This window comes from Somniosus microcephalus, chromosome 1 (genome assembly GCF_052327205.1).
Source record: "Somniosus microcephalus isolate GS21.2 chromosome 1, FLI_Smic_1.0, whole genome shotgun sequence".
NCBI lineage: Eukaryota > Metazoa > Chordata > Chondrichthyes > Squaliformes > Somniosidae > Somniosus > Somniosus microcephalus.
Genome location: NC_140987.1, coordinates 48,451,717 through 48,470,352, shown reverse-complemented (window position 1 = coordinate 48,470,352; position 18,636 = coordinate 48,451,717). Strand labels below are relative to the sequence as shown.

At 44.6% G+C, this 18,636-nt stretch overlaps 1 protein-coding gene across 11 annotated transcripts in view; it reads right to left on the bottom strand.

Annotated features, from left to right (window-relative positions):
* The window catches only part of tenm3 (teneurin transmembrane protein 3), a 2,019,778-nt gene that overhangs the window by 927,420 nt on the left and 1,073,722 nt on the right, over positions 1-18,636 (bottom strand). Inside the window, exon 1 of one of the 11 annotated variants that reach the window (XM_085979092.1) lies at positions 17,252-17,628. The exons of 9 other annotated variants lie outside the window; for them this stretch is intronic. The gene's annotated coding sequence lies outside the window, so the exon portion shown is untranslated. Of the gene's footprint in view, positions 1-17,251; positions 17,629-18,636 lie in introns of those variants that run through there. One more of the 11 variants, XM_085979148.1, reaches the window with a different exon arrangement.

The window sequence follows — 18,636 nt, the reverse complement described above, 5'->3', positions numbered from 1 at the left end:
CACCTCCGTTCAGTCCGTAAGGGTGACCCCGAGCTTCCGGTCACCTGTCATTTTAATTCAACGCTCCATTCCCACTCGGACCTCACCGTCCTTGACCTCTTGTATTGTTCCACGGAAGCTCAACGTAAACTCGAGGAACAGCACCTCATCTTCTGATTAGGCACTCTGCAGCCTTCCGGACTCAATATCGAGTTCAACAATTTCAGATCATAACCTCGGCCCCCATTTCATTTTTTCTTGTAATTTTTCCACTCTTTCCCCCCCCCCTTTCCTTTTGTTTCTCTCTCACACCTGGCAGCTATCCCTTGCCCTGCCAGTACACTTTACACCCAATCTCAGCCTATTACCATCTCGTCTAGCTTCTAATACCTTTTATTGTCTCTTTTTTACTTCTTTTGTTTCTTTTATTCTTTTGTCCGATCGCAGCCCTGCCTCCGATCTATCTTTTCTTTCCAGTTTTGAAGAAGGGTTCGACCCGAAACGTCAACTCAAATTTCTGTCCACGGATGTTGCCTGACCTGCTGAGTTTTTCCAGCATTTTCTGTTGTTATTTCTTAAATTCTCTTAATGTCTCTGAATCTCTCCTGCCTTCCATCCTATCACAGACCTTCCCTTTTGTTCTTTCCTCCCCTCCCCCCTTTCCCTGCCCCTACACTTGTTTAAAATCCTGCTCCATCTCCAGCTTTTTTCCAGTTCTGACGAAGGGTCATCGACCTGAAACGTTAACTCTGTTTCTTTCTCCACAGTTGCTGCCTGACCTGCTGAGTATTTCCAGCATTTTCTGCGCTTATTCCAGAGCTTAGGGCCCAGACAGCTGAAGGCACGGCAGCCAATGGTGGGGCGAAGGAAGGCGGGGAAGCATGAGATGCCAGAAACACAGCTGAAGCTGATCCTATCGTCACCAAAAGTCCACGAACATTCATCCCAGCAGTAATCAACAGATAGCATCAAGGACGGACACATTTAACCCTTCGTTACAAAGGCCTTACTTCTGCAACAACTGTGGTCAGCTAATTTAATGCAGACAGGGACTGAACCTGGGAACTATTGTAATCTGTGTGGCTCAGTTGCACACCTGAAACACACGTTCTGAATGCAAGCTGCCGATTTATCACAGGTTGCTTAAAACCAACAAACACCAACAGCCTATATATCCTGGTGGGTATCGCTCCCCCTGATATAAGAAGAACGGTAGCCAGCAAGAAAGAGCGACTCCGTCAAACATCAGATGAGAGGCACCCTCTGCATTGTCATACACCTACACCCAGCCGCCTAAAGTCAAGGAAGAGCTTCATGAACAGTGTTGTTCCATTACAATCAACCTCATCTGAAGCCCGCATCGCCTTGTGGAAAGACCGGCTCGCCAGTCTTGAACAACCCCCAGCGATGGAAATTTTACCTGATGAAAGCCTTCCCCCAGGAGCTAATTGCAACTGGGCAATCTGGAAGTGCCTTAACAGACTTAGGACTGGTGTAGGTTGCTCAAAGGTGTCACTAAGCAAATGGGGATATTCAACCAGCCCGACAACTAGTGAATGTGGAACTGAGGCACAGACTATGCAACATCTCCTGCAATGCCCATCGTTAGAGGAACCCTGCACTGTTGCAGATCTTGCCGAATCCAACAACAAGGCGCAAAAATGTGTCCAGTTCTGGCTGGGCTATGTATAGACTGTCCGTGGACACGATAAGAAGAAGAAGTTGCACACCAGCCAGTGCAATTTGCCACTGAGCCGCTGGAGAGATCTGGCATTGTAGCTTTAATATGGATCCTCATTACCAGATGTGGCACTGTCGATTCTTCTAAAATGTTGTTGAATTTTTTTAAAGAGCTGATGACATCGAATCATAGAATAGTACAGCACTGAAGGAGGCCATTCTGCCCATCGAGTCTGCGCCGGCTCTTTCGAAGAGCAAACCAGTTCGTCCCCCTCTCCCGCTCTTTCTCCATATCCCTGCAATTTTTTTTCCTTCAAGTAGTTCACCAATTCCCTTTTGAAGGCTACTATTGAATCTGTATCCACCACCCTATCAGGCAGTGCATTCTAAATCCTAACCACTCGTCGCATCAAAAAGATTTTCCTCATGTCGCCTCTGGTTCTTTTGCCAATCACCTTAAATCTGTGCCCTCTCGCTATCGACCCTTCAGTCATTGGAAACAGTTTCTCTTTATTTACTCTATCTAAACCCTTCATGGTTTTAAACAGCTCTATTAAATCTCCTCTTAGCCTTCTCTGCTCCACGGCATGTCGCAAACAACAAAAAGTCAGGCCTTACGACAGTGGAATTGGTGAGAATAGATTGGATCAAATACCCTTGTCTTAACACTCTCTTCTACTGGGTCTTTGATGCAACATACATTCTCACTGAACCAGTCATTCATGCAAAGATACCATTTAAAAACACCCTTTATATCAGTTATGTCCAATACGTTAGCCACGAGTGGTGAATTGGGAATCTAGATGTGGCGAATTGCATTTCTGATTAGTATATAAAAAATGAGTATTAAACATCATCGGTAGGTTTGTGATCACATAACCCATATTTGCACGGCGTCTGCATGTGTACTTTAATCCTTTAGTGCGCTTGTTGGTAAAATGGTAAGATGGAAAGCAGAATGTGCGAGTGTATTTTGATCGCTGAGTGCTTTCATTCCTTTGTTACCGAATGACGGGAGATGTTTAAGTAAATATGCACATGTGAAGTCCATTTACCTGTATTCTGAGGGTATGACAGCGGATTTAGTCTAAAATGAGTGCATGTGGCTAAAATGGTGTCGATGTAGCCACATCGGTGGCTAGTCAGAGCTTTCTACTGGATGACACTGCTTTATATAACACCACGTGCAGTATTGCTGCAGAGCTCTGAAAACATGCTAATGGAAAGACACTACTCAGTGTTATTCTCACGCAACACAGGTACTGTTTAATTGTCCACATTTACTGTCATAGCCATTCATTTGCAACTCACTTAATTGTAATTCTCATTTTGACGCAACAATTTCTATGGTCCCATTTCCCCCCGCTATTCTTCCTATTGTGAAAAGCTTGTTTTACTGCAATTTAATTTATTGGAATCGCACTAATCTGCAACTGTGGCACTTAGAAATCCCGCTTTAACGAGACTTTTCACCTTTGAACCTGAGGCTTTCACCTTTCAATCTGATTGGGCTCACTGGTCAACGTGCATTAAAAACCGCATTGATCTGGTTTGCAGTCGTCTCTAATGTGTGTTAGTGTTGTGAGGATAGTTGAACTGCTTTTCAAGACGGCTCCGCATAAAAAAGCACCGTGACTTGTAGTTGCGTGAGCAAGTAGATGTTTGGGACAGCGTGAAGGAATTGGAGATACAGTGACTCCCAGCTGCACCAGTAACTGCGTTAGAAACTGCGGGTTAGTTTCTAGTGAGGAAAACAATGATCCAGGTGAAGATTACGAGGTTGATGAAATGGCTTCCGGCGGTTTGAGTGGGGCAGAGTTCGAACTTTTTGTTTTGGTGGATGACAAGCTTGAAATTTGCGAAGAGATGACTGATGCAAAAATCGTGTCTTCTCTGAAAGACTCAAACATAGGCTGGAGAGGGTGCCATTGTAAATGCAAAGGGGAAAAAATTGGGTTGCTTTGCGCCTCCCGTTAGGGGCGCAAAGCAACTAGCGCCCGGGTGCGGCACCACCCACGCCTCCCACGAAATTCAGCGGGAGGTTAGCGACGGCGCTAATCGGTAGCACCCCGTGGCACTGCCGGCGATGACGTCATCGCTGTGCGCAGTGCCCCGCTCACGCCCCGGTGCGATCTTCGGGAGCGCCCCCTGACTTACCGCCAGACGCTATGTCCGACAGGGTCAGGGGGGCCTACCTGCAGCCGGGGAGGCGCTATTTAAAGACGAGGTGCAGGGCGGCCATTTTTGTTGCTGGTCGCCTGCCAGCACCTGCCTCCGCTGCCATCCCTGGCCTCCTGAACCGCACCCCCCCCCCCCCGCGGAGTGCTGGCTGCGCTCCAAGAGCCCGGCACTTCTCTTAAGTGCCGGGCTCTTTTGCTGGCACTCCCAATCCCCGGGGGCCCAACTGGGCCCCGGGTCGCGCTGCGCAAGGTTCCTCCCCTTGACTCACAGCGCCCCAAGAGGGCTGCACGGTGCTTCCAGTAGCGCCCTGCTTTCCTCTTGGGGCGCAATCACTCAATTTCCAGCGCGGGGGCGCTAATATTTCCGGGCTGCTAAAAGTAGCGCCCCAGCAAAGTTAGCGCCCCAAATGGGGCATTACTCAATTTTTAGCCCAAAGTGTGGAGGTCAATATTCCACCAAAAAAAATCAGAGAAGCACAGCACAAAAAAAATCAATTGCGACATAAGCATTTTAAAAATGCTATACTATATTCACCTTTTTAAGATGTAAAAATATTCGAACGTAAAGGTTGTTATGCACCAGACCTGCCTTGATTTTTGTTGTTTCTCATTCTATTGATATTGCAATCTGCGAGGCTGTCCTGAGTGGTTGCAATTAAGCAGGTTTGTCTTTTTTTTAATTAATTCATGGGATGTGGGCATCGCTGGCAAGGCCAGCATTTATTGCCCATCCCTAATTGCCCTTGAGAAGGTGGTGGTGAGCCACCTTCTTGAACCGCTGCAGTCTGTGCGGTGAAGGTACTCCCACAGTGCTGTTAGGGAGGGAGTTCCAGGATTTTAACCCAGCGATTATATATTTCCGAGTCAGGATGGTGTGTGACTTGGAGGGGAACTTGGAGGCGATGGTGTTCCCATGCGCCTGCTGCCCTTGTCCCTCTAGGTGGGAGAGTTGTGGGTTTGGGAGGTGCTGTTGAAGAAGCCTTGGCGAGTTGCTGCAGTGCATCTTGTAGGTAGTACACACTGCAGCCACGGTACGTCGGTGGTGGTGGAGGGAGTGAAAGCTTAAGGTAGATGATGGGGTGCCGATCAAGCGGGTTGCTTTGTCCTGGATGGTGTCGAGCTTCTTGAGTGTTGTTGGAGCGGCACTCATCCAGGCAAGTGGAGAGTATTCCATCACACTCCTGACCTGTGCCTTGTAGGTGGTGGAAAGGATTTGGGGAGTCAGGAGGTGAGTCACTTGCCACAGAATACCCAATCTTTGACCTGCTCTTGTCACCACAGTATTTATATGGCTGGTTCATCTAAGTTTCTGGTCAATGGTGACCCCCAGGATGTTGATGGTGGGGGATTCGGCGATGGTAATGCCATTGAATGTCATGGGGAGGTGGTTAGACGCATCTCTTGTTGGAAATGGTCATTGCTTGGTACTTCTGTGGTGCGATTGTTACTTGCCACTTATTAGCCCAAGCCTAGATATTGTACAGGTCTTGCTGCATGTGGGCAAGGACTGCTTCATTATCTGAGGAATTACGAATGGAACTGAACACTGTGCAATCATCAGCGAACATCCCCACTTCTGACCTTATGATGGAGGGAAGGTCATTGATGAAGCCGCTGAAGCTGGTTGGGCCTAGGACACTGCCCTGAGGAACTCCTGCAGCGATGTCCTGGGGCTGAGATGATTGGCCTCCAACAACCACAACCATCTTCCTTTGTCTTCAATTTTACTAGGACTCCTTGGTGCCACACTCGGTTAAATGCTGCCTTGATGTCAAGGGCAGTCACTCTCACCTCTGGAATTCAGCTCTTTTGCCCATGTTTGGAGCAAGGCTGTAATGAGGTCTGGAGCCAAGTGGTCCTGGCGGAACCCAAACTGAGCATCGGTGAGCAGGTTATTGGTGCTCACATTTCTGTGAGAATGTCTCTACATTCCGGTAATCCTGGGACCCAGTGAAAAGCAGAACAACCTCGGATGAATTAATAATGTTCAGTTTTGCAGAAGTAAACCTATTCTGTAACGTGTGCAGAAAACTCCAGGCTAAAACCAAAGTAGGAGTATCAAGCGTTCCGTATGCCCAAAAAGACGTGTGGGCAAACTGACAAGATTCAATGGCAAATTTCCAACAGTAAGAGACCCTTTATGAGACTTTCCCCACAGAGACTAATTGATGCTGAATTTGTACAGGGAGGTAATTTGCCCTTTTTGTCTCGTACTTAAAAAAAAAAGCCTGCTACACTGTAATGGATTTTCTATTTTTGAAGCTAACTTTATCATAATAGGCAGCTGGCAGTGTGACATCAGTGACAAAAGAAACTCCTGGTGTCATAACCCTTTTTGCTACTGCAGTAAGAAGGCACAACTGCATCTTCTTGGCTTTAATGACCATGGAACCAGAACATCCAAAGGTTTCCATTCTGAGACAGATCGTTAGTGAAGGACTAATGGGAGCATATGAGACAAAAAAGTGTACTTCTACAAAAAGTAATATTCATCAAGGAAACCACACTCCACAAAGGCTCAGCGAGTTTATCCACTGTATAACTCAACCATACAGACTGAGATGTTCCCAGATTTGATCACTGGTCTGTGCTGAGCCTGTTGATCTCAATCAGGGTGATGGTAGGGATATCACAATTGGCTTTCGTGCCTTTAGTTAGAGGAGGAGGGAAAGGAACTGGTTTAGAGTTCCTAACTCTAAAAAGAGAAAAAGATTGGTGAAGTCAAGCGTAGGTCCCTTGCAGTCAGAATCAGCGGAACTTATAATGGGGAACAAAGAAATGGCAGACCAATTAAATACATATTTTTGTTCTGTCTTCAAAAAGGAGGACACAAATAACCTCCCAGAGATGTCAGGGAACATAGGGTCTGATGAAAGGGAGGAACTGAAAGAAATCAGTATTTGTAGGGAAATGGTGTTAGGGAAATTGATGGGATTGAAGGCCGATAAATCCCCAGGGCCTAATAATCTACATACTAGGGTACTTAAGGAAGTGGCCCTAGAAATAGTAGATGCATTGCTGATCATCCTCCAACATTCGATGGAATCTGGAACAGTACCCATGGATTGGAGGGTAGCTAATGTTACCCCACTATTCAAAAAAGGTGGTAGAGAGAAAACGGGGAATTACAGACCGGTAAGCCTGACATCGGTAGTGGGGAAAATGCTAGAGTCCATTATAAAAGATGTAATAGCAGAGCACTTGGAAAACAGTGACAGGATCGGACAAAGTCAACATGGATTTACAAAAGGTAAATCGTGCTTGACTAATCTACTGGAATTTTTTGAGGATGTAACTGGTAAAATAGATAAGGGAGAACCAATGGATGTGGTGTATTTGGACTTTCAGAAGGTTTTTGTTAAGGTCCCGCGTAAGAGATTAGCGTGTAAAGTTAAGACACGTGGGATTGGGGGCAAGGTATTGACTTGGATAGAGAACTGGTTGGCAGACAGAAAGCAAAGAGTTGGAATAAACGGGTCTTTTTCCGAGTGGCAGGCAGTGACTAGTGGGGTACCGCAGGGATCGGTCCTTGGACCCCAGCTATTCACAATATATATTAATGATGATCTAGACAAGGGAACTAGATGTAATATCTCCAAATTTGCAGACGACACAAAGCTGGGTGGGCGTGTGTGCTGTGAGGAGGATGCCGAGAAACTCCATTATGATTTGGATAGGTTGGGTGATTGGGCAAAAGCATGGCAGATGCAATATAACGTGAATAAATGTGAGGTTATCCACTTTGGTGGCAAAAACAGCAAGGCAGATTATTACTTGAATGGCAATAGATTGGGAGAAGGGGAAGTGCAACGAGACCTGGGTGTCATTGTGCACCAGTCGCTGAAGGTAAGCATGCAGGTGCAGCAGGCAGTTAAGAAGGCAAATGGTATGTTGGCCTTCATAGCGAGAGGGTTTGAGTACAGGAACAAGGATGTCTTGCTGCAGTTGTACAGGGCCTTGGTGAGACTACATCTTGAGTATTGTGTGCAGTTTTGGTTGCCTTATCTGAGGAAGGATGTTCTTGCCATGGAAGGAGTTCAGCGAAGATTCACCAGGCTGATACCTGGGATGGCAGGAATGACTTAGGAGGAGAGGTTGGGACGATTGGGCTTGTACTCGCTGGAGTTTAGAAGGATGAGAGGGGATCTTATTGAAACTTATAAAATTCTGACAGGACTGGACAGACTAGATGCAGGAAGGATGTTCCCGATGGTCGGGGAGTCCAGAACCAGGGGTCACAGTCTAAGGATAAGGGGTAGGCCATTTAGGACAGAAATGAGCAGGAATTTCTTCACCCAGAGAGTGGTGAACCTATGGAATTCTCTACCACAGAAGGCAGTAGAGGCCAATTCATTAAATATATTCAAGAAGGAGTTGGATATATTTCTTAAGGCTAAAGGGATCAAGGGGTATGGGGAGAAAGCAGGGACCGCGTACTGAATTTGGATGATCAGCCATGATCGCATTGAATGGCGGAGCAGGCTCGAGGGGCCGAATGGCCTACTACTGCTCCTATCTTCTATGTTTCTATGTTAATCCTGATTGTTATCTAACTGCTGAAAATATGTGTGTCAGCCTCAGATGAGAAGATTGGGCTCGAGTCTGATAGCTCCCCCACACCGCCCAGGATGGAAGCGACCATTGTCACTCGCTGTCAAGGCTCACACATGAATAGTGGCCACTTGTACGAGGTGCCAGCGGGTAACTGGTGCCCTTGGAACTGTCTTCAGAGAAAGCAGAGAAAATGGTGAGAGGACAAACAGAAACAAAACCATTTGCTTTTATCGGAAGTTTGGTATCAGCAAAAATGGGTGAGTATAACTCCGGACCTAATGATAGTTGACTGGGTACCTGAATCAAACTTTCCCTCGGTAAGAGAAGAAAGAACTTGCATTGATATAGCGCCTTTCACGACCTCAGTGTAAAAGTCGGATAGCCAGGTGGTGAAGGATAGAATACTGGAGCCTAGTCTTCAGACGCTTACAAGCCTTTATTTACAGAGACACACATTACATACCGTGCACCCCCAAGATAAGCTTCCCTTTCCCGGGCCTGCTCCCACATATATGAACACAAGAGAGTCCCCAATTAACACCCATGTTCCCCATAATTAGTTTTTGGGTGCGCAGGGGCTGCGCGGCCCATTGACAGTTCTTTCAACATTGAAAAAGCCGGTCCAGGGCTATTCGGGCAGATATTCGGGCAGATGGCCAAAAGCTTGGCCAAAGAGGTAGGTTTGGGAAAGGTGTGGGAGCGGAGTGTAATTTCTACCCAAAATTCACAAAAATATGCCCGGAATTCAGAAATTTGAATGACGACCAAAAACTCCCATACCTACTAGGGGAAGAGAGAAATTGTGTAACCTTAGCGGCACACTATGTTACAGCTTGCCATAAACAGAGGGACAACCACTAAATATAAGAAAAGAGTATATACAAATTATATGAATGTATATTTATACACTCAGGGATATATCTGTTTATACACTGTATGGATAGATCTGTATTTTTGTGTACAACCATGAATGTTTTTCGATGCTTTGGCAACATAAGATGTACCTTGTCATGCCAATAAAGCATTTGAATTGAATTGAATTGAGTCGACCCTCGCAGCCAAGGTGCACCAGGAGACTTAAGAAAGGTAAAGGGGAGAAAATATTGAAAAGAAATAGAGGAAGTCTCACCCTCGGGGGAGAAAAAAAAATCACAATCACCAGTAGAAACCTGGGTGACTGTAACTATTATTAGAATTTGTCAGCGTGAATTCTTCCAATATCAGGCAAAATCACTGAGGTTTTACTGACATTTATGCTGGAGTAAAATTACTGTAATGTGAACGAGGCTTATGAAACAATTGCTCTGCATAAGTAAATACCTAGATACTAGAAATTAATTAATTTCAAAACTCAGTTATCTCTGTAGCACTTTGCGAAGTTAATTAAACTGCTGAGGTAGAAAGGACTTCAAGAGCAGTTCACCGTACCCCTCTCACGGAAGAGTTATTCTCTCTGAATCAGCCACCAAACAACACAAGAATATAACAGTTCATGTAGAGAACGTTGAAAACTCCTATAGACAACAGCAAGAAAAACTGAGGGTCAAGCCATTCACCAATAACACATTTTTTTTGGCAAGTTCTTCATGTTAGATATGAGAAATATTTTTTCAGCAGGCACAGCAAAGAGATTTTATTTCCTTCAGTGGAAAAAAAATAAGATTGTTTTTCCTCTATAAAAGTGCTAGATCAGATACAACAGATTAATTCACTGCAGCTGGCAAAATACAGACCAACAAAATATTGCAAAATGTTCCAAAAGAAACAGAGACACTGGGGCTGCTCACCTTCATTTTAACTGTTGTCCTGTGGCTGTTTGCTCCACCTTTTCTTGTACTATACGATGTGTGGCTGATTTAACAATTGAATGTCTAACAGTGTACTGGGAAAAGATCCCAAATAAATGTAAGTAATCGTAAAAAGCAAAGCCTGTTTCGATACAATATATATGTTGCTTAAATGCAGCCCGAGACATACACTGCGAGAGATTGCGCTGGTGTATCCCAAAGGCCTATCGTTAATTAAACGTATATAATGGAACACTGGCTCAAACTATTCAGGAACAAGTTTTACTGATTGGACATGGCGCTCCATTCGGTGATTTCTATGGGGGGGGGGGGGCAGAGTGATTTGTTCAGGAATGGGCAAACTGAGATTCAGTGGCATGAATTAACTCTTATGGTGCTGAACAAACAGCCGCGACATTCAGAACAAATGCTGCGACCTCAGGCTTTCAGGGGTAAAACTAACGCTCCACTGCTGACCTCCAGTCACTTTTTTTTAATACAACGGTTGCCCGTTGAAACATACTGTGAAAATAATGGATATTTTACACACTGATTACATTTCTAGACTGCAATTTCCGATCAAAGTCCAGGTAGGATTGATTGGTGTAATTAAACTGCAGAGATACGGTTGGAGCATTATCCTCGATTTAAAAAAAAAAGCACTTTAGGTTTTTGGGGGCAGAGAATAAGGCATGTTTTATGTCAATCGTGGTGACATAGGTTAATTCTGGGAAATTGGGAACATTTTGTCAACTTTTTTTTGCTCAGTTTCAGCATCAAGTATCCCTCAGTAAGATACCACACAAATTTAAGAGGCAAAGCTCCCTGTACTTTCTCGGTCGTGGGACCTCAAAAGCAGAGGAGTCCGTGTCCTCAATTGCATTTTCCACACCCGCCACATATCCTCCCCCCTCCTCCCACAAGAGCTGTTTTATATCGCTACTGTTTTAATTCGGCATCTGAATAAAAAAAAACTGGGTGAACAAGTCTGTGGAAACAAGGAAGTTGGATTTAGCAACCTAACAGTGGGGGCTGGCTCACGGGTGGCATCGTAATTAAACCGGCGCCAAAACAAAAAGCTGTCAAACTTAGTGAGAAATTTGAGGGTGATTCTGTGCCTTGCGCCCACTAGAACCAGAAGTGAAACGACTCGAATTAAATTCACGTCGGTGTCTTCTTGTCAGAGCGAAGACTTTATTCCCTTCAATTGACTCAATTTGAATCCAGGTCCCAGAGGTGAAAGGGCAGTATTCTAACCCTTTGCTCCATCCATTCCCTGCCAGTTTCCTTTTTAATAACTGAATTCATTCTGCTGCCATTAGTTGCTATTACAAGAACCATCTGCTTGCATCAAGACACCACTCAGGATTCAAAATGGATCTTTCACAAAGGCCCAGTGCTGTCCTTATCTTGTCCCCATTTACTCTGAATTGTAAAACTTTCGAGAAGGAACAAGCTAAAAACAATGGCGAGTAGCTGCAAGCATTCAAATCCTCTTCAGCATCTCCTGTCCTTCGCCTCCAACAAATGGCATCTTAACATCCAGAAGTGCTTCAATCAATCACCAACAAGGTTAATACAGCCTAATAACACAGGTTTGGATAGAGACTGACGATTAACAGAGGAGCTCATTTGAAATTGATTACAAGTATAGCACTCAGCATTCACAATGAATGCAGCCCTCCAAAGCATTTCTGTGCACAAAAGCATTAATCTTCATTATAAGCAAGGATACATAATGAAACTGCTCAGAATGAAAGAGTGGGAGGGGTTGGGGGGGCGTGCTTGGGAATCAGATTTCTATTAATGCACAGGTAAAACCAAAAATACAGGGATATGATAGTAAATGGGCAAACTATCAAACAAAGCACCCTTACTGGTCTATCAAAACTGAAATGCAAACCCACAATTAAAATTCACACGACAATAATAACACAGCGTGAGTACGACGACATTTTGGAAGGATTTTTCATGTTCCGCTGACATATTAAGCATCAATAGTAAAATTTAGCACATGCACAGGGAAGAAGAAAGACTTGGAAATTTAGAAGAAACATTGTTTACGAAAACGTCATAAATCAAAGAACTTTTAGATAATTATGTTAAGTTCAAGGCTGAATTTTGACGGTTTCCTTTTTATTTGAGCAAGCATTTGCGGTCGAAATTCCTTCTTTTTCATATGGTGCTGTTTCTGCATTCTGTATGAATCTAACACATCACGAGGTAGGAACTGTTTCAGTGTTTTCCCCTGGTGCAACACTAGCACTTATTTTCATGTTGCAATAATAAAATATAAAGAGATTTAAATGTGCTGTGAGATGCAAAGAAATTTCATTACTCTAAGAGTTAAGAAGCCAGTGCACAATCCTACTGCATATTATCTGAGTAATGATGTGTAAACCTTTCCCCTTTTAATTGAAATCTCTATTCTCTTGGCTCACTGTGCAATGGAGAGAGACTTTACAGCTGCAGCACTCCTTTGTACATGGATCAATTACTAGTCTATCAGAAGCGCAACGTACCAAAATTTCACACAAAAAAAAGCCACCAATTTTTTTTTCCAATTTTATTCCTTCCTCGAGTCAGCAATTCATCCTGGGGTTATGGTTCCATAGGCGCAGCAGTCCTCTTGCACTTGTTCTGAGTAGCTGTGCTCGAGTGTGCTGAGTATTGGCAGGTTAATCGGCAATGGGGGGACAGTATAGCCGAGCCTGATCCTGCCCTTGCCTGATGTCCACAAGCACGGGGATGGCTCGCTGGCTAGCAGTCACAAACAGGACTTCTGGGAGACATTCCACCTCCCCCACCCGAGTCTGGCTAATTGAAGTTAACTGTAGCACTCACTGTGCTAACTGTGCTAGTTGAGATGAGCTTACTCAGCATAGAAAGGGGGTCAAGCCTGGAGACCCTCACGATCTCTATTGCTTGGTAATGTAACATATAAATGCTATGTACCCACTAAGTCATGAGGTGAAGTCAAAATCTGCTCAAAAATATTTATAGTTCAGTAGATCCCCAGATTCTCACTTACCTTGCCTACACTGCACACTTCTACATCTCTCCTACATTTACACAATAAAAGGAGTGTTTGTAGATCCAATTATTTTTGCCAAAGATCTCGGGAAAGGCAGGAACATTTTATGTATTCCTTGTATTAATGCACACAGTACAAAAGAAATATTGGCTTATCCCCATGTTCCATGAAAAATAAATGACAGTAGCAGCAACATCCAATAGGGTCATTGGGGACAAACAGATTGCCTCTCCTGTCCTTCGCTCAAGCTGCTTTGTCTATGCTTCAGTCATGAAACAATCTTGACTCACTACTCACCATTACTCACAACAGTCCAGAGTCCTCTTATGGCCAGTAAATTCAGACCTCATCAGCATACAGGTCACCAGCAAACAATATTAACTTGGGAGTCCTGGCTGCATTCAGCATCGAAGCGGAATGCTTTATGCTAGAAAGTAACATCACTTACAAAGGCACCCCCTCCTCCCCCTCCCCCTCCTGCCTTCCCTGCAGGGTACCTTGCTGCCCAGACATGCAATTGGAAGACAGCTAGAGTTCTGAGGTTGGACTGACTTACTTTCCCTGCCTATTCCCATGACTTTGCACTGGCTTATTGAAATCTTAACTCCATGCCTTCTGCCTTTTACCTTACCCCATGTGCCAGGAAGAGTAATTTCACACGAAATTATTCACCTCCACCTCACTCCAACAAATGTGGCAGAAAATCTGTCCCCAGCGTACTGTATTAGAACTTCCTCATTTAAAATTTATTGCTGCTTTATTATGTTCATCCATATGTCTAAAATCCATTTATTACAGTCATAGGTATTGTATGCAACTGTTTACAGTCTGTAACACTGATAAACACTTAAAATGCCCGAACACTCTATCACTGCCACAAATTCTTTCTTGGGGATAAAAACAGGGTGAACTTTTTCACACAGACAAACTTTGCACCCCACTCCCGGGTCCCATTTCCCCTGCTATCTGCCACAAGCACAGCTCAGACGTCTGGCACAGGGTGAGGCTAAAGTCTCCTTTCTGGGCTGCCCCAAATCACCTAAAGCAGCAACACTGTCAAAGTTACTTCAGAAATTACAATTCTGCCCTGATTTTGAGTAAAAACAGAAAGCTCAGATTACACTTAACTGTACTGCGACTGGAAAATGACTACAACAAGCGCCAAAACCTGAGAAAATAAAGACTGAGAATCAGAAATCCTGCAGTATATAACAAACTCTTAAGTTTCACATCAATATTTGAAGTGCATAGAAAAGAAGGAAAATCTTTCAATCATTTTCTTCTAGGCTGAAGTTCACCTGTTGTGATCATTAACTCCCAATTATTTCAGACTTAAATTTTCACCTAGTTCCACAGTTAAGGAAAATGAAAGTGATCAAAAAATTACAAAAAGGTAATTCCCAACTCCCTTTTCAAAATTAACACAGTTATTTAAATATGCATCATGGTTTGCCTTTCATGGAACTATAGTATTGTCTAATCCCCCTGCAAAACATCAAGTTACTTTGAGGATTCTGAAATTAGGGACCTGTGCTCAGGACATTAACAAACTTCATTTCCACAGTGCTTCTCGCCTACAGAAAGACATCTCAAGACTACTCTAGGAGGAACAAGACAAACAAATCTCTTAGCTCATCCTTTTTTCTTTCCAGATGCTGACTGACCCGTTGTACATTTCCAGTATTTTTGTCTCTGCCTTTTCAGCATTTGCTCCGTTTAATGCGACTGTATTTCAGGATTCTGAACTTTTTTTTAGATACCACCTGATTTCTTACTGCAGTTAAAAAAAGGAGTACCACAGCATTTTTTTTAAAAGTTCAATTCTTTAAAAGCCGATTTAATTCTTATTACAGCAAACCGTTCATTAACAGCACCATCACACAGAGGGTTGTTGGCTGAGCGACTTTCAATAATTGAAACGAACATGCGGATTCTTTGTAAATTGCAAGAGTGGGGAGCAAATCAGTCTCGTGAATTGAATGAACTCAGGACGGTGAAACTCCCTGTTATTTTTGATGCACAGTTCGCAACCATGTTACACTTTACAAATAATCTCGCCCCAGCAACGACCTTTAACTTAAAAAAAAGCTCAACTTCGCCTCGCCACTCTATCTCCCAAAGTTTTAACTCCCCACCCGCTGCTACTTTTCAATGAAGTGATTTGATCTCGCTTCTTCCACCCACCAAACTTCAGGACTTTTGGCTGACACTGGAAATCTCATTAACCTGTTGGGCGACGATTTCATATTTGCAGAAATGGAGAGTTTCCTCCTTGGGATTGTCAGCTCCCAGCCACTAACTTAAAGCAGTCTCTTTTAAAAAAAATAAAAATCTGATTTATATGCTTGGATTCAACAATTCTTTTTCCCTATGTGGCCAAATATTAGTGTGTTATCCGGTATTCCCGTCCAATTAATGAATCTTATTTATGGGGAGTGAGGTGGTGGGTGGGGAGGGGGGAGGTTACATGCGAATTGTGGCGGCTTTAGTTAATAGCCTGGGTTATCTGCACCCTGAGCAACTTGGGTCGTGCAAGTCACGTCTCGCACTCTCAATAACATAAGGAATGCAAATGGAAGTGTAGCCTTCGCGTTAAATAAGCGGAATTTTAAAAAAAAGGACATTTCAAATGCAGGCTGAGTGGCGAGCGCAGATTGCCGAGTGTAAGGTCCTAAGGTGGGGGGGGGGGAGAGTGTTCAGGGGATTAAACAAAAGCGCGACGGTATCGTGTCTCCATCTTAAGGCGCTGAAGGAGAAAAGTGTAGAGACCGCGTACTGACTGCAGTTACACGAGGGACGCTGGTAACATTGAGGCCAAGGGGATCCAGTGTCCCTCCCCACAGTATTCAGCTCCCAGCCAGGAGGGGATCAGAATTAGCAATACTTTCCCCCCTGCTAAAGTTAATCAGCAAAGCCTCTGGGGCCGGGGTAACATTGTGCACCGTTTTATAAAGATAATGAGGAAGAAGATTATCAAGGATCTGATCTGCCTTTCCCATCGACCTGCTCTATTTTTTATATATATATATATTTATATAAAATGTCCCTTTCAACTGCAACGACTCTCTTCGCTTGACTGGCTGCACAAAGTACAAAGGAAAGCATCCCCAGCGAGCGGCATGTGCAAACTGCAACAGTTCGCAATCTGCACCGGTACATTTTGGGATGGCAAACTTCTGCCAACGTGTGTCAAAGAGAAGGGAGCAGGCATTACAAATCCGAAAAGATGAAAGCATTCCGCGCAAACACCGTCTCCATCAGCAACTGTGGGCAAAGTTGCTCCTGATCCGCCGGTCAATGCTCCGCTCGGGGTTTTTTTGTGTGGTTTTTTTGTTGCAGCCCATTCAACGGGTTTGTGAATAGGAATCAAAAGCATCGCATGAGATGACTTTTTTTCTCTTTTCCCCCGCCCCCCCACAAACCACTTTACACCCACGCTAGCTCATGGAAACGACCCGAGACACCAGTCAAAATAATCCGATTGTTTTCCAAAAGAGCTTTGTGCGGCTCTGCGCGTTTTAAAAAAAAAAGCCAAGTTACTGAATCACAAATGAGTAATCAGGTAGGTGGCATAACATGTGTCTGCGAGAATACATTGCAACTTCCGGAAACAACTAGCTGGAGAGAGCAACAGAAATAAATCACAATAAACCCCGCAATGGCTGGGGGAAGAAAGAGAGACCGGAAGAAACACAAAACTCCCAAGCTAATTCTTCAATGCAAAACTCCACTGTCACAGCAACCTCTCTCCCTCCCTGGGAAACACTCCTCTCCCACTCCCACTGTTCGGGGACGTCAACCCCACACACACAGACAAAAAAAAATCTCCAAAGTTTGCACAACGATTTAAAGTCTCACAACTTCATTCAAGCAAGTAGCCCTTTCCCATTCCAGGCTTGTTCAATGTTTTAAACATGAACATTTTGCACACATAATTGCAAAAGCTTATTTTAAGAGAAATATTATATATATAATAAATATCAACCCCCTTTCTTGTCTGTAGCATGCAGGTGAAGGATGCACACACACATACTCACAGCAGATGCAGAAAGAGGAGAGAGAGAGAGAGGGAGAGGGGGAAGAGCAGGTCCAGGACCGCGATGTGCTTGAACAGCTCACAGTGCTGTGTGAATGGAGCAGCGCTCCGGCGGCTGATCCTTGCCTTGTGTAGTTCGCTGACAAGCATGCACTGGCAGAGACGCCGCCACAGGACCCCCCTTACCTCAGCAGCTGGGGCGAGCGGGCTTCCCCTCCCCGCAACCTCACCAAGCTCATCGCCAAAATGCCCCCAAACAAGTGCCGCCGATCTGCTGCCCTCGGCGCCAAAAAAAAAAGAACCCTCCTTTGGCTGGGTGAAGGCGGGAGGTGCTTGGCGTTTACTATGTGAGCGGGCTTGCGAGCTTACACACACACACCCCTCTGTCTGGCTAAGCTGATGCAGAGCGCCCGTCCTCCCATGCTGTGTCCAATCAGTGCATCTACCATGCAATGATTTAAGGGGTCAGCCATAAATAAACTTGCTGGTGAATAATGGCTTTCCACTTATTTTCTGAAGCTGCCATGCGACGGGATGCAGCTAATTACGACCAACAACAACAACAACATATATATATATACACATCTGGTAGTTTAAGGCTTTGCAGCCCCTGTGCGCCAGCGCCTCGCACCCGGTAAAGGTCAAATGAACATCGTCTGCTATTTATTCATCTTATGATTGGGGATTGCCTTTGAGGCTGGGGTCCGTTTTAAATTATTCGCAGTGAGAATCTCCCCCATTAACGATCTGTTCACGCTGGAAATACTACTGCTTCCAAAGCCCAACTGTTGAAAGTTGTGAGGTAAATTTTATGAGTTAGCACTCCCAGTGGAATGGTTGGATAATTTTGGGGGCCTCCCATGTCCAAATTCTTTATCTGTGTCCCCCCCACCCCCTTGTATGAAGCTCAGTGCCAAGGAATGCTAATCTAGTATTATTAATGTGGTATATACTTTTGGATGTTTGTATATGGAGAATACATGTTGGAAAGTGGTACACAATTTGTGCAGTGGTAGGAGTTCAAATCCCACGTGGCAAGTTGTGCAATTGAAATCAATAAATGTGGTCATTTATAGGCTGGCATCAGAAAGGTAAATCACCACGACAGCTGCTGGATCATTGTGGATACCCAAGAGGTTTGCTCTCCTGCCGCTCCTACTGGTCTGGCCTACATGTCTTCTCAGTCCCACAGTGTCAACTGTGCCTCTCTAGGTGGGAGGGGCTAGGAGTGAGCAGGTGTTACTGGTTGCCTGATTGCTGCAGGGAGTTGGAGTGAGTTTGTAAAAAGTTGGTGGTGGGGTTTTTTCAGGTTTTTAGGGCCTTTTTGGACAATAAACAACAGCCAGATGGCTGCTGAGGGGTCCAGAGTGCCAGGCCCCTCAGAGG